This window comes from Ovis aries, chromosome 3 (genome assembly GCF_016772045.2).
Source record: "Ovis aries strain OAR_USU_Benz2616 breed Rambouillet chromosome 3, ARS-UI_Ramb_v3.0, whole genome shotgun sequence".
NCBI lineage: Eukaryota > Metazoa > Chordata > Mammalia > Artiodactyla > Bovidae > Ovis > Ovis aries.
This window is the reverse complement of record NC_056056.1, coordinates 206,185,011-206,199,607: the sequence shown is the minus strand read 5'-3', so window position 1 is coordinate 206,199,607 and position 14,597 is coordinate 206,185,011. Positions and strand designations below refer to the sequence as shown.

The 14,597-nt window shown below is 37.7% G+C and overlaps 1 pseudogene; it reads right to left on the bottom strand.

The window, feature by feature from the left end:
- Nucleotides 1-342: 342 nt before the first annotated feature.
- On the bottom strand, nucleotides 343-14,014 carry LOC114114065 (killer cell lectin-like receptor subfamily B member 1; annotated as a pseudogene).
- Between the last annotated feature and the right edge of the window lie 583 nt (nucleotides 14,015-14,597).

Below are 14,597 nucleotides of genomic sequence, written 5' to 3'. Positions count from 1 at the left end.
ATATATCCCCTCCTTCCTGAGCCTCCCGCCTGCCCCCGTACCCATCCGACTCCTCTAGGTCATCACAGAGCACAGAGATCAGTTCCCTGTGCTATATAGCAGCTACCCACTAGCTATCCACTTTACATATGGTCGTGTATTTATGTCAAAGCTAACACATACATCAGAATGACCATCATGAAAAAATCTACAAACAAGAAATGCTGGAGAGGGTGTAGAGGAAAGGGAACCCTCCTACACTATTGGTGGGAATGTAAATTGATACAGCCACTATGGAGAATGGTATGGCAGTTCTATAAAAAAATAAAAAATAGAACTATCATATGATACAGTGATCCAACTCCTGGGCACAAGCCCTGAGACATCTTTTCTTTAGGTATATGTTTTCTCAGTTATTCAGTGAAGGGCTTAGACATGAACTTTTGTAAAATTCACAAAAATTAGAATTCGCAGTGTGTGTTAACAAAATGTGCATGGAGCCACTATGATAAATGACAGAAATCTATGATAAAATGACAGAAATCTGAAGTGGAAATGAAAGAGATGGAGGGGGATGGCTAGTCAACTGCAAGAACATACTGCTTTATTTCTGACATGTATTAGTTCTTTTTGGCAGATCCGTCTATTTTCTGCAGCACAGGTTTCAGAAATAAATTGTGTCTTTGATATGCAAACGCAGCTATCTTCTTTAGAATCACCAGAAACTGTAATCTGTGGAGCAAAAGAAAAGACTCTCTTTAGAGTTCATGATTTTCTCACATAATTCTCCTCATCCAGCCAGTATTTTCTGTAACTTTCAGGAAACAACGAGATGCTCAGTTATTAAGCATTGGCTAAGTAAACAGTCTATGGCAGAAAGTGAAGAGGAACTAAAAAGCCTCTGAAAGAGGGTGAAAGAGGAGAGTGAAAAAGCTGGCTTGAAACTCAACATTCAAAAGCTAAGATTTTAGTATCTGGTCCTATTACTTCATGGCAAATAGAAGGGGAAAAAATGCAAGCAGTAACAGATTTTGTTTGCTTGGGCTTCAAAATCTCTGCAGACAATGACTAAAGCCCTGAAATTAAGACACTTGCTACTGGGAATGGCTACCCACTCCAGTATTCTTTTTTTTTTTTTAATTTTTATTTTTACTTTATTTTACTTTACAATACTGTATTGGTTTTGCCATACATTGACATGAATCCACCATGGGTGTACATGCGTTCCCAAACATGAACCCCCTCCTACCTCCCTCCCCATAACATCTCTCTGGGTCATCACCATGCACCAGCCCCAAGCATGCTGCATCCTGCATCGGACATAGACTGGAGATTCGATTCTCACATGATAGTATACATGTTTCAATGCCATTCTCCCAAATCATCCCACCCTCTCCCTCTCCCTCTCTGAGTCCAAAAGTCCGTTATACACATCTGTGTCTTTTTTGCTGTCTTGCATACAGGGTCGTCATTGCCATCTTCCTAAATTCCATATATATGTGTTAGTATACTGTATTGGTGTTTTTCTTTCTGGCTTACTTCACTCTGTATAATCGGCTCCAGTTTCATCCATCTCATCAGAACTGATTCAAATGTATTCTTTTTAACGGCTGAGTAATACTCCATTGTGTATATGTACCACAGCTTTCTTATCCATTCATCTGCTGATGGACACCTAGGTTGTTTCCATGTCCTGGCTATTATAAACAGTGCTGCGATGAAAATTGGGGTACATGTTTCTCTTTCAATTCTGGTTTCCTCAGTGTGTATGCCCAGCAGTGGGATTGCTGGGTCATAAGGCAGTTCTATTTGCAATTTTTAAAGGAATCTCCACACTGTTCTCCATAGTGGCTGTACTAGTTTGCATTCCCATCACTCCAGTATTCTTGTCCGGAGAAATTCCATTTCTGTGGACAGAGGAACCTGGCAGGGTACAGTCCATAGGGTGGGAAAGAGTCAGACAGGACTGAGGGACTAACAGTTTCACTTTTTTTCACTTGCTCCTTGGAGGGAAAGCTATGACAAACCTAGACAGCATATTCAAAACCAAAGACATCACTTTGCCAGCAAATGTCAGTATAGTCAAAGCTACGGCTTTTCCATTACTCATGTACTGATGTGAAATTTATACCATAAAGAGAGTAAGTGCCAAAGAATTGATGCTTTCAAATCGTGGTGCTGGAGAAGATTCTTGAGAGTCCCTTGGACTGCCTGTAAATCAGGCCAGTCTATCCTAAAAGATATCAACCCTGAATATTCCTTGGAAGGACTGATGCTGAAGCTTTGGAAGGACTGATGCTCCAATATTTTGACCACCTGATGGGAAAAGCCAACTCATTGGAAAAGACCCTGATGCTGGGAAAGACTGAGGCCAAAGGAGAAGGGGGAGGCAGAGGATGAGATGGTTAGATAGCATCACTGACTCAAATGGACATGAATTTGAGCAAACTGGGAGACACTGGAGGACAGAGGAACCTGGAGAGCTGCAGTCTATGGGGGTCACAAAGGGTGGGACATGACTTAGCAACTGAACAGTGATAACTACACAGTCAGTCATAAATATAAACTTTTAATAGAAAGCTCATATAAACATCTGGAACTTGCAAGTTCATCTTCACTGGAAGCGAAGCATTCTAAACAGAAATGTCATCATGATATATACAAAATGAAGCTTTGGAAATTGGAAACTGAATCTCCTATTAACATATCACATGAAAAACGTATTGCTTTCACTGAACTTTCATTTTCTTTTTTTTTTTAATTTTAATTTTTATTTATTTCCTTAAATATTTAGGGTATAACGACCTAGTATTTGGGGAGGCATTGAGATGATACCTATACAAGTGTGATCAGACTTAAACAGAATATGTGCTCAGGAAATGTAGTTAATTACGTTTAGACACACAGGGTCTGCAGAATTTGAATGTGGCCGGAAAAGGAGGCTCAGTTCATGTTGTATGTAGTGGAAGGCTCCTTTTTTTCCCATTCCAAACAGTTCACGAGTGTCTGCTGTGATCAATGTTCTCTTGGTTCCAAAGATGCAGGAGTGTTGTGGCTCATTGCAGATGTGGTGTGAGTAGCAGTCAAAGAATGGGATGGCAACACAGAACTGGCATTCCAGGATGGGGTATGCACGAGACATTCACCTGTTTGTCCTAAATTGAAAGCGAAGTGGTATGGTGGGCAGGGCTCCATCACAGATTTTCTTTGTTCCTTTGTTCCATTTCTTCATAAAACCCCTTGGCCCTGAGAAGTTCACCTTAATTCCCTCCTAGTGCCTGACAGTCTAGTCACATCAGCATTTCTTTCAAGAGAGTAATAGCAAAAGTCTCTTTTGCTATTTTATCTCTTTCACCTTTCTGGCCCCTTCAACTTTCAAGATAACTTTTTTAGTGCTCAACTGACCAAGCCTGTTTTCAAAAGGCCCTTGCTGACTTCCTAGGCTCGCTTTGACCAGATCTCTGCCTAGTTCTTTAATGTTAACTTCTTTAATCCCCAAAGCAGTCCTGTGGAAAAAATTATTATCATTCTATCTTTTACTTTACTTGAAAACCAGGGTTCAGTTCAATTGAGTTCAGTCGCTCAGTCATGTCCGACTCTTTGTGACCCCATGGACTGCAGCACGCCAGGCCTCCCTGTTCATCACCAACTCACGGAGTTTACTCAAACTCATGTTCGCTGAGTTGGTGATGCCATCCAACCATCTCATCCTCTGTCTTCCCCTTCTCCTCTTTCCTTCTATCTTTCCCAGCATCAGGGTCTTTTCAAATGAGTCAGTTCTTCACATCAGGTGGACAAAATTTTGGAGTTTCAGGTTTAGCATCAGTCCTTCCAATGAATATTCAGGACTGATTTCCTTTGGGGTAGATTAGTTGGATCTCCTTGCAGTCCAAGGGATTCTCAAGAGTCTTCAACACCACAGTTCAAATGCATCAATTCTTCTGCACTCAGCTTTGTTTATAGTCCAACTCTCACATCCATACATGACTACTGGAAAGATATAGCTTTGACTAGATGGACATTTGTTGGTAAAGTAATGTCTCTACTTTATAATATGCTGTGTAGTTTAGAGCACTACATAAAAGCAGTGTCTAACTGCTGCTGTTTTACTATCATATGATACCTTCCAGATTTACCTGATCACAGTCTTACTAAAACCATTACTTTACTCTTCAGAATAGAAGAGAATGTTCAGTCACATTTAATCTATCAACTATGCCTGTATTTCTTGTCATACACCTCAGAGTTTTCCAATTTTATAATAAACCTTAATAAAATAAACATAATGCCCCAGTAAGAAACATACACACATGTAACCAAAATTAATCTTTTCTAATGACAAAGAAATAAAAGTAAGTTAATATCAGAGTTGCATTTATATGTCAATGAAGTATAGATAATAATCCCTATAAAACAAATAAAAATTCAGAATAGATTTTATTTAACAAAATACATTTGCCTTTTAATGCGTTTATTCTAGTCCAGAACACTTTATTTAAAAATATTCATGTACAGCAAAACCAATACAGTATTGTAAAGTAAAATAAAAAAATTATATTAATTTTAAAGTACTGCACTTAAAAAAATACTGTATTTTAGAATGAGTCAAACAAATGAAAACTTGGTCATTAAACCAACATATCTCAATGTTTGGTAACTTTCCACACAATAAAGTATTACTATATTTTGGATAAACTTGAATATGCTCCTGGGTCTTAACCTTCAATGTCTTGGTGTTTTGAATGAGAAACAGAATTGATTTTAACTGTAATTTATACAAATGTCAATAAATCTTTTGCAGACTCAAAAAACCATACCACAATGTCATCTGTTCTGGAAAACTCAGCAAAAGTTCTTTTCAGAAACTAGATTGGATGCCTGAACACTTTCACTTTCTAGGGAAAAATAGTGTCCTGCCCTTTGATGTACAAAAAAGATGAAGTCCGTTAAAGATTTGTAATTTAATTTGTAACATCAATCCTAAAACATTCACGGTTATCCTGGCCATCTTGCAATAAGAGACTATAGTGAGACAACCAGAAAGAAATCGCAAGGGCTTCCCTGATGACTCAGTGAAGAAGCCACCTGCCAAAGCAGGAGACACAGGTTCGATCCCTAATCTGGGAAGATCCTACATGCTGTGGAGCAACTAATCCTGTGCAAGACAACTATCATGTCTGTGCTCTAGAGCCCGTACCCTGCAACTACTGAAGCCCGAGTGCCCTAGAAGCTGTGCTCTGCAACAAGAGCAACTATCACAGTGAGAAGCCTTCATACCACAGCTAGAGAGTGGCCCCCACTCTGAGCAACAAAAGAAAACTCTGAGCAGCAATGAAGACCCAGCACAGACAAAAATAAATCAATACAATGGAAGAAAAAGAAATGGCAAATAGCTCTGTTGTGGCTTATGCAGGTTTATTACATCTCCTCAAACAACTCTTTTTCTACACTACTGGTTACAATAGGCTCCAATATTTCTCACCGTTTGGCTAGTTCCCAAATATCTGGATTCCACATGCTCTGATACATGCTATATTTTTCTTCTCATATTTATTGTTCCAGCATGGCCCACTAAGGTATGTGGTCCCACAGGTTGAAAAACTATTTAACAATTCTTTGTGTCAGTATCTTCTAGCTAGAAAAATCTTTATTTTAAAATTTTATTCTCTGAAAAACTTTTTTTTTGTGTGTCCCTCCCAAAGGAATTAATCTATTCCTTGTCTCCTGAAACTCCATTTCAGATAAAATATATGTTGTAACAAAGAGTTGGTGTTTTCATATATAGAACTTTTTTTAAAATTTTTATTTTTACTTTATTTTACTTTACAGTACTGTATTGGTTTTGCCATACATTGACATGAATCCACCACGGGTGTACATGCGTTCCCAAACATGAACCCCCTCCCACCTCCCTCCCCATAACATCTCTCTGGGTCATCACCGTGCACCAGCCCCAAGCATGCTGTATCCTGCGTCGGACATATGTAGAACTTTTTAACCAACTTCAGAAACATTCTTTTTCTCAGGCTATTAACTATAAATCTCAGTCTCCAATAACAATGTTACTATCTTGCCAATTGATGTAAATGCTGTAAATTGAATATTAAAGTTAGCTTATCTAGTACTCACATATTAGAGTTTAAAAAGGAACCATTTTTTCCACTTCCATTTCTTCTCTGGCAATGTAAAATTTAATCCAACCCAAAACAGCATTCCTTTCTCATTTATCAGGTTTTATATGAGTCTCTGTAAATGAAACAGAAGAAATGACTGAATATTGAATCTGTTTATCTGTTGCTGGTTTACATTCTTATGCTCATCCTCTGAAACCCAGTCCAAGCATTACCTCTTCTATGAGGCCTTTCCTGACTCCCTGTTGGCGTTAATTAATCCTTATTTGTGATATTTCTATTTGTTCATTTATATATTAATATGCACAAATGTTTATGTTTATATTGTTGTACTCATTAAATTATATTTATTTTGTTTACATGTCTATTTAGTCTCTCAGATTGTGAGCTTCTTGAAGTCAAGGTTGATATTTTCATCTGCATAGAACCCTTAAGGCTAAAGCACAAAGATCTTGATGTGGCTAGAAGTCAGTGCTAAGTTGTATTTTAGTTAATTATTTACCAGTTCTTCCTTATCTTGAATAAGCAGCAGACTGGATTCTCTTGTGGAACAGTCAGCTAGACTGTCATTCCAAGTTTTGAAAGCTTCATGAAAATACAAGCATTTATCTCGGATTTGTTGCCAAGGCATTGGGCACGTTCACGGAACTGGTCTCTAAAGTAAGAAAGAAGGGGAGCAATAAAGTAAGAAAGAGGAAGAAGAAATAAATGTTATGTTTCTAACCTGTCCCCACCTCACTAACACTAACCACGCATGCACTAGTCGTCATAAATTCAGGAAAGACTGATCATCTCTGTGAGGACAATTATGTATTTAGAATTTAATATAACTGTGAAGCTTTTGAGACCATTGTTCATTCTGTTACTAAGATTTGAAAAATAGTTACCCGTTAAAACACTAACAGAGAGAATAACTTATTCAAGTCCACACAAGCAGTTGGTGATAGAGACAAAACTCTTTCTAGGATTCCTTAAATTCCTCACCAGTGCTCTTTCTACTCCATGGACAACAATATCAAAATCTTCTAAAAAATACACTTGAAACAATATAACTTGAAAGCAAATAATAATTCATAAATTAATTGCAAATACCATGAAGAAAAATTATAAATTTGTAATGTAAATTATATATTTGAATATTCAGTTCAACTCAGTTACTCAGTCTTGTCCGACTCTGTAAACCCATGGATTGCAGCATGGAGCTTCCTTGTCCAACACCAACTCCCAGAGCTAGCTCAAACTCATGTCCATCGAGTCAGTGATGTCATCCAAGCATCTCAACCTCTGTCATCCCCTTCTACTTCCTGCCTTCAATCTTTCCCAACATCAGGGTCTTTTCCAATGAGTCAGCTCTTTGCATTACGTGGCCAAAGTATTGGAGCTTCAGCTTCAGCATCAGTCTTTGCAGTGAATAGTCAGGACTGACTATTAGGATTTATTTAGGATTGATTGGTTTGATCTCCTTGCAGTCCAAGAGATTCTCAGGAGTCTTCTCCAACACCACAGTTCAAAAACATCAATTCTTCAGCACTCAGCTATCTTTATGGTCCGAGTCTCACATCCATACAAGACTACTGGAAAAACCATAGCTTTGACTAGAAGGACCTCTGTTGGCAAAGTAATGTCTCGGCTTTTTAATATGCTGTCTAGGTTGGTCACAGCTTTTCTTCCAAGGAGCACATGTCTTTTAATTTCATGGGTATAACACCATCCGCAGTGATTTGGGAGCCCTAGGAAATAAAGTCTGTCACTGTTCCCATTGTTTCCCCATTCATTTGCCATGAAGTGATGGGACCAGATGCCATGATCTTCATTTTTTGAATGTTGAGTTTTAAGCCCACTTTTTCACTCTCCTCTTTCACTTTCATCAAGAGGCTCTTTAGTTCTTCTTCACTTTTTGCCATAAGGGTGGTGTCATCTGCATATCTAAGATTATTGATATCTCTCCTGGTAATCCTGATTTCAGCTTGTGCTTCATCTAGCCCGGCATTTCACATGATGTACTCTGCACATAAGTTAAATAAGCAGAGTGACAAGACACAACCTTGATGTACTCCTTTCCAAAATTGGAATCAGTCCATTGTTTTTTGCATTTCTTCTTCTTGGGGATGGATTATTAACAGGATCTATTGAATAACATTTCCTAGAAGGATTTCCCAAGTTTCTTAACATTTCTGTTCTGTACAAGGTAAATAATAAATGATCACTTTCCGCTGCAGTCACTCATCACTAGTGTATTAAAACACAATACTTATAAACTATAAGAACATGATCAATGTCTTAATGATTAATACAATAAATTTAAATAATTCATTTCACATTTGTGTTTCATTAATTAACTTCAGGCAAAAGTTAACTGCTTGACATATTCATTGAAATCACCAAATAGCCCATGTAAATGAATATTTGAATATAGCTTGGTAATTGACTATTAGTTAATTCTTGACTCTCCTGGCAGGAGTATTCATTAAGACAGTATTATCTGGTTAAGATCATAGGCTCTGAATATAGACCACCAAAGTCTCAGTGTCACCTTGTAGGACTTGTATGACTCTGATAAGTGGCTTAAGCTTTCCATGTCTCAGTTTTGTCAAAGGTAAAATCAGAGTGATAATACTATCGTAATGTATTGGTTGTTACTAGTCTTGACTAAGATAAGGCAATAATATCTATTAAATGTTAGCCATTATTCTTAGGAAATTCAAGGCAAAAAACAGACCTGTTGTTTCCTTCCTGTTTTCTTGGAAATCCACACTCTTTTTTTCCTTTGGTGAGTTTAGTATTAAGGATATCACTGGTAAATAAAGAGAAACTATTAAAAAGATTAATGTTAAAAGCTGCAGTGAAATGAATACACTATATTTATCACTTCGGGAAATGATTGCAACAAGCTTGAAATGAACAGAAGATAAAAGTAATAGCAATGTAGTAATGGAGAGTCCATTTAGAAGACAATGTAAACAAACACATAACAAGTAAACCCACAGAAACATTGAGTTACTTTCTTCTACTATAAATAAGACTTATTGACTGAAACTTTCTTTGCTTGCTTATCAGCCTGCAATGCATGGGGCCTTGGTTGGATTCCTGGGTCGTGAAGATCCGCTGGAGAAGGGGTAGGCTACCTACTCCAGTATTCTTGGGCTTCCCTGTGGCTCAGCTGCCAAAGAATCCAAGAGCCCCTGGAGAAGGAAAAGGCTACCCATTCCAGTATTCTGACCTGAAGAATTCAATGGACTATATCGTCCTTGGGGTTGCAAAGAGTCAGACACTGCTGAGCGACTTTCACTTTCACATGTTTTTACTTGCTTTCAGTAACCCGGTGTTACTTAAACTTTCAAATTGCTTCCACTGTTGTCTGCATGCTCCATCTTCAGAATGAGTATAATTGTGCCTATCCTATGTGAGACATTGTCCAGGACAATCTGAAATTTCGTAGGCACTTAAGAAAGTATAGAGCGTTCCTAAGCCATCCAGTGTTAAGCCTGCCTTCCAGTGCATGGGGAATAGGTATGACCCCTGGTTGGAAAGCTGAGATCCCACAAGCGTCTTGGCCAAAAACAAAGAACAAAAACAAACAAAAACCCAGAACATAGGAACAACTGTATTGTAAACAGTTCAATAAAGACTTAAAAACTGTAAGCTTTACAAAATCTAAATACAAATCAAGTATTTCTGATGAATCAGTTCAGTTCAGTCGCTCAGTCGTGTCCGACTCTTTGCAACCCCTTGAATCACAGCACGCCAGGCCTCCCTGTCCATCACCAACTCCCGGAGGTCACTCAAAGTCAAGTCCATCAGGTCAGTGATGCCATCCAGCCATCTCATCCTCTGTCGTCCCCTTCTCCTCCTGCCCCCAATCCCTCCCAGCATCAGGGTCTTTTCCAATGATCAACTCTTTCTATGAGGTGGCCAAATAATTGGAGTTTCAGCTTCAGCATCAGTCCTTTCAAAAAACATCCAGGACTGATCCCCTTTAGGATGGACTGGTTGGACCTCCTTGCAGCCCAAGGTACTCTCAAGAGTCTTCTCCAACACCACAGTTCAAAAGCATCAATTCTTCAGTGCTCATCTTTCTTTACAGTCCAACTCTCACGTCCATACATGACTACTGGAAAAACCATAGCTTTGACTAGATGGACCTTTGTTGGCAAAGTAATCTCCCTGCTTCTTAATATGCTATCTAGGTTGGTCCTAAGTTTCCTTCCAAGGAGTAAGCGTCTTTAATTTCATGGCTGCAATCACCATCTGCTGTGATTTTGGAGCCCCCAATAACAAAGCCTGACACTGTTTCCACCGTTTCCACATCTATTTCCAATGAAGTGATGGGACCAGATGCCATGATCTTAGTTTTCTGAATGTTGACATTTAAGCCAACTTTTTCACTCTCCTCTTTCACTTTCATCAAGAGGCTTTTTAGTTCCTCTTCATTTTCTGCCATAAGGGTGGTGTCGTCTGCATATCTGAGGTTATTAATATTAGTGGCTAATTTGAAATGTACTGTAGATAGAAAACATACACACTAGATTTCAAAGATCTAAAACAATCTGTAAAAAGAATGTAAAATAGCTCAATAATTTTTGTATTAGTTTGTGTTGAAATATTTTGGTGTAGTACATAAAATATATTTTAAAATAAAAATTCTGTGAATAATTGGAAATTTTCTTCGTTATTGTCACCCTTTTATCGTAATTACAATTTAAAAAAAATTCCTGGAGCACATGTGAAATCTCTTGCGATGACTTCGAACAATTAGGAAGAGAAATACCTGAGGCAAAGCTTGCAGAATGAATATGGGCTGAGCACTAGTAGAGCACTGTTTTGTGACTCTTTTTATTTCACTGGTCTTCCAGTAAGTTTGGGGTAGTCATATTGATGGTACAAGTAGAATAAGTAGAAAAATAAAAATAAATGATCTTGTACCACTTACCTGACATTTTAAACCCAATCAGAGTCAAGGCAAGAAGAATAATCCCAGCACATCCAAGTTTCCAAGCAAATTTATGCTGACATGGAACCCGACAAACGTCTGAGAGGTTAAGAAAATATACCAGGTTAACTCCGTTGAGTTCATTTGGTACAAAACGCAAAGGTTGTTAGGATCACATAAGAAAGAGCTAGATTTCGGATGAGGGCTAGGGGCAGGAAAGAACATTTACCAATCATCTTAACGTAGGATTCTGAAGACTTCCCTGGTGGCCCAGTGGTTAAGAATTTGCCTGCCAATGCAGGGCCTGGAGTTGGATCTATGGTCCAGGAAGATTTCACGTGCCACAGCACAACTGAGTCCATGCCCCACAACAAGAGAAGCCGCCACAGTGAGAAGGCCACGCATTGCTAGTGAAGAGTAGCCCCCTCACCACAACCAGAGAAAGGCTGCATGCAGCAACAAAGACCCAGTGCAGCTAAAATAAACAAGCCAGAGACCAAGGGGGTGGAAATGTAAATACATGTAAAGTTTTCTCTTTTGCATTTCATAGCATCTAAGACATAATATACTTATTCATTTATATGTATGTCTTCCTAGCAGTATAATATAAACACAAGAATAGAAAATATTTTTCACTATTTTGTTCACTTACAGTCGCCCAGGCACCAGGGCACATCTGCCTCAGGTGCTTATTTTTGGATGAAAAGATAAACACTAGAGGCATTTTGCCAACACTTATCTACTTTTATAAGAAATTATAAACTAAATAAGTCACAACTCACATCTCTGTCTGGTTTCCCCGAATATCTTATATATAATCACTATTCCACAGTTCCCACAGCCTGAACAGTTCAGCCAAAGAGCTCAGGGGGTAGTTTCACAATAACTGTAATACCAGGTCAATGTGCAGAGAAAGAATGTCACCTGCCATTTCAAGAAACAAGAGATGTTGCTACCATAAAGCCATCAACCCGGGCAGCTGCCCTGATGGTGAAGCCTGAGGGAAATTCAGGATAGAGAAAAAACAGGATAAAAGCCTGGGTATTTAAAATACATGTGGATGATTGATTTCAATAAGAATAATTGATTTCTTGTGTCTTCCCACATGTAGAAAAGCACTAAAATCATTAACTTGAAATATCTGTTTTTGTGATCAGCAGTCGTCTTTTGATAGTCAACTACATGTGTTTCATTTTGTTTTAAGCAAAAACTCCTATAAATCCTGGCTCCTCCGTCACCTTTGGGGAAAGTTCCTTAGAGTTATCCAAGAGGCTACCGTCTTGGCTATAGGCCTCAGTAAAGTCACCAAATGCATAATTCTCACTTTTAGGTTACGTATTTTTTTTCAGTCAAGTGTTTTATAATCATGCATTTTGTTCTGACTTTATTCTATTTTGTTTTTCATATTTACTTTTAGAATGATATGTTGTGGAATAATGATTGCAATCAAAAGAGACATATTTTCTGGCCCCATTGATTTGGGATCATAGATAGTAGCTCTTGAGGAAAAGCTTGCCATCTTTCTGTATACTCATTCTCCAAAATGTCCTTTCAACACCATCCTCCTTTCTTCCACTTTTGCTTGATTTGAATAGGGAACAGAAAGCCTTGCTCTTTCACATCAAAAAATACCCGTAGCTTAATCAAACTCTCATTGTAGTTATCAAAATTCCCCAAATTTCCATTATCCCATATGAAAGGATCATCAAACTCTTTTGTAACCCTAAGACTTTTCAATCTCCAATTTAGAATGTTGATAATTTAACAGTTTCAAATTATACCAAACGATCTTAAAAAGATACAACCCATGTGCTAAGTACACTATGAAATGAATATCATGTGGGATAAAAATTGCAATATTAGAAAATTTGGTTTGATATCAGAAGGCAGTCCTATATTATGATAATTTTATACATTTTTCTTCTTAGTTTCTAGTTTCTTTTCATCCATCCCCAGCCCATGGAATCCATTACCTCATGTTAGAATCCCTATCTCCTTCACTCAGAATACTAGATCACACACACACAAAATTGCCAACTTCAACAAATGTCAAATAGTTTCATCAGTGATATTCTCCCATGTCCTGTGTCTTACCTCCTTCTAAGCTGATACACATTTTAATTTAAAAATCATCAGATTGTGATTATATTCGTCTTTGATCTTGAATATCATTTTTTTTTTCAGAACAGTTTTTCCCTTCCTTTTTTAGAGTGAAAGATGTCAATCATTAAGACTACACTCCAGTGTTTTGAAGGGAACATCATGGATGCAAATGCATTGAAACTAATGGTAATTACATAAAGAAATTTGGAATAAAGTAGGTTACTATTACAGCAAGGTAGTAAAGTATCTCTAAACATACTCCTTTGTTAAAAAACAAACAAACTAAAAAACAAAAGGGGACTTTCTGGTGGTTCAGTGGTTAAGCCTCCAAGCTTCCACTGCAGGGAGCATAGATTTGAACCCTGGTCTGGGAACAAAGATCATGCATCGTGCATGGTGAAGCAAAAAAACCAACAAGACAAAGAAAAATACTTCTTTGTTCATATGTTCATAGATGTAGGATATTTCCTAAAGAATCTTTTTGCCGAGGTTTAGTGATAAGAGTGAGGTTCACTTTTCACAAAATTATCTTGATAAAAAACAAACCTACAAGATGTGAGTTTTTTCCCATATCTGTGATTACCTATAGACAGGCCCTGCTATATCTATTTAACATTAGCATATGACTGCTGCTCATCTTCAAAGTCATGATTTAAAACCACAAATTTAAGTGAAAAATCTAAGTATTGGAAGATATACCAATGCCAGAAGGGAAATTAAAGTCACTTACTCTGACGAAGGGAAGAGGGTGATGACTTTTCAAAGGCAGAATCCCTGGGTAGGGTTGAATTTTCATAAATCGACTGATTGTCCATTGCAAATGGAAGAATGTGGCACTAATGTTGTATAAAAGAAAAAAATCTCTAAGTTCTATGAGGCAAGATCAGCTAAAAGAAGTGCCCATTCGTGAAAAGCTCTCTTGTCTTCCTATGTTATCACCTACCCACATCTACCCACACAGCTGTGGGTTTTCTATGAATTAGTGAGAAAACCCACTTACTCAGTGTCAAGCATACTTAGACATGTGATATTGGGATAGCCAAAAAGTTCATTTGAGTTAAAATGCAAACAATTTTTTTTGACAACCCAATATCTACTTTCTTTAATTAACTGTCCTGTTTGACAAATTCTAAGAAGGTTTGCTATTGTCTTCATAGCCATCCATTTTGAATACCTTTCTCTGTACTGGGACCAGAGGGAAGGAAATGAAGCACTCTAATTTGGCTCAAAAAAGTTAGAATTAAAATAAATAATGTTTAATGCAAGGTTGTAAAACATAAACACTAGTGCAAAAACCAAACCAAACCAAAACCCTGCAGGACATCTGTCAAAACGTCTAAAATCTTCTTTAAATATTTTCCTCGCCCCTCAAGAATGTGAAATGTGGAAAATGAAGCTGTAAATGTTCAAAAGGCCATTGAGTAATAGAAGAGAGAAAACAAAGAGCCAAACAT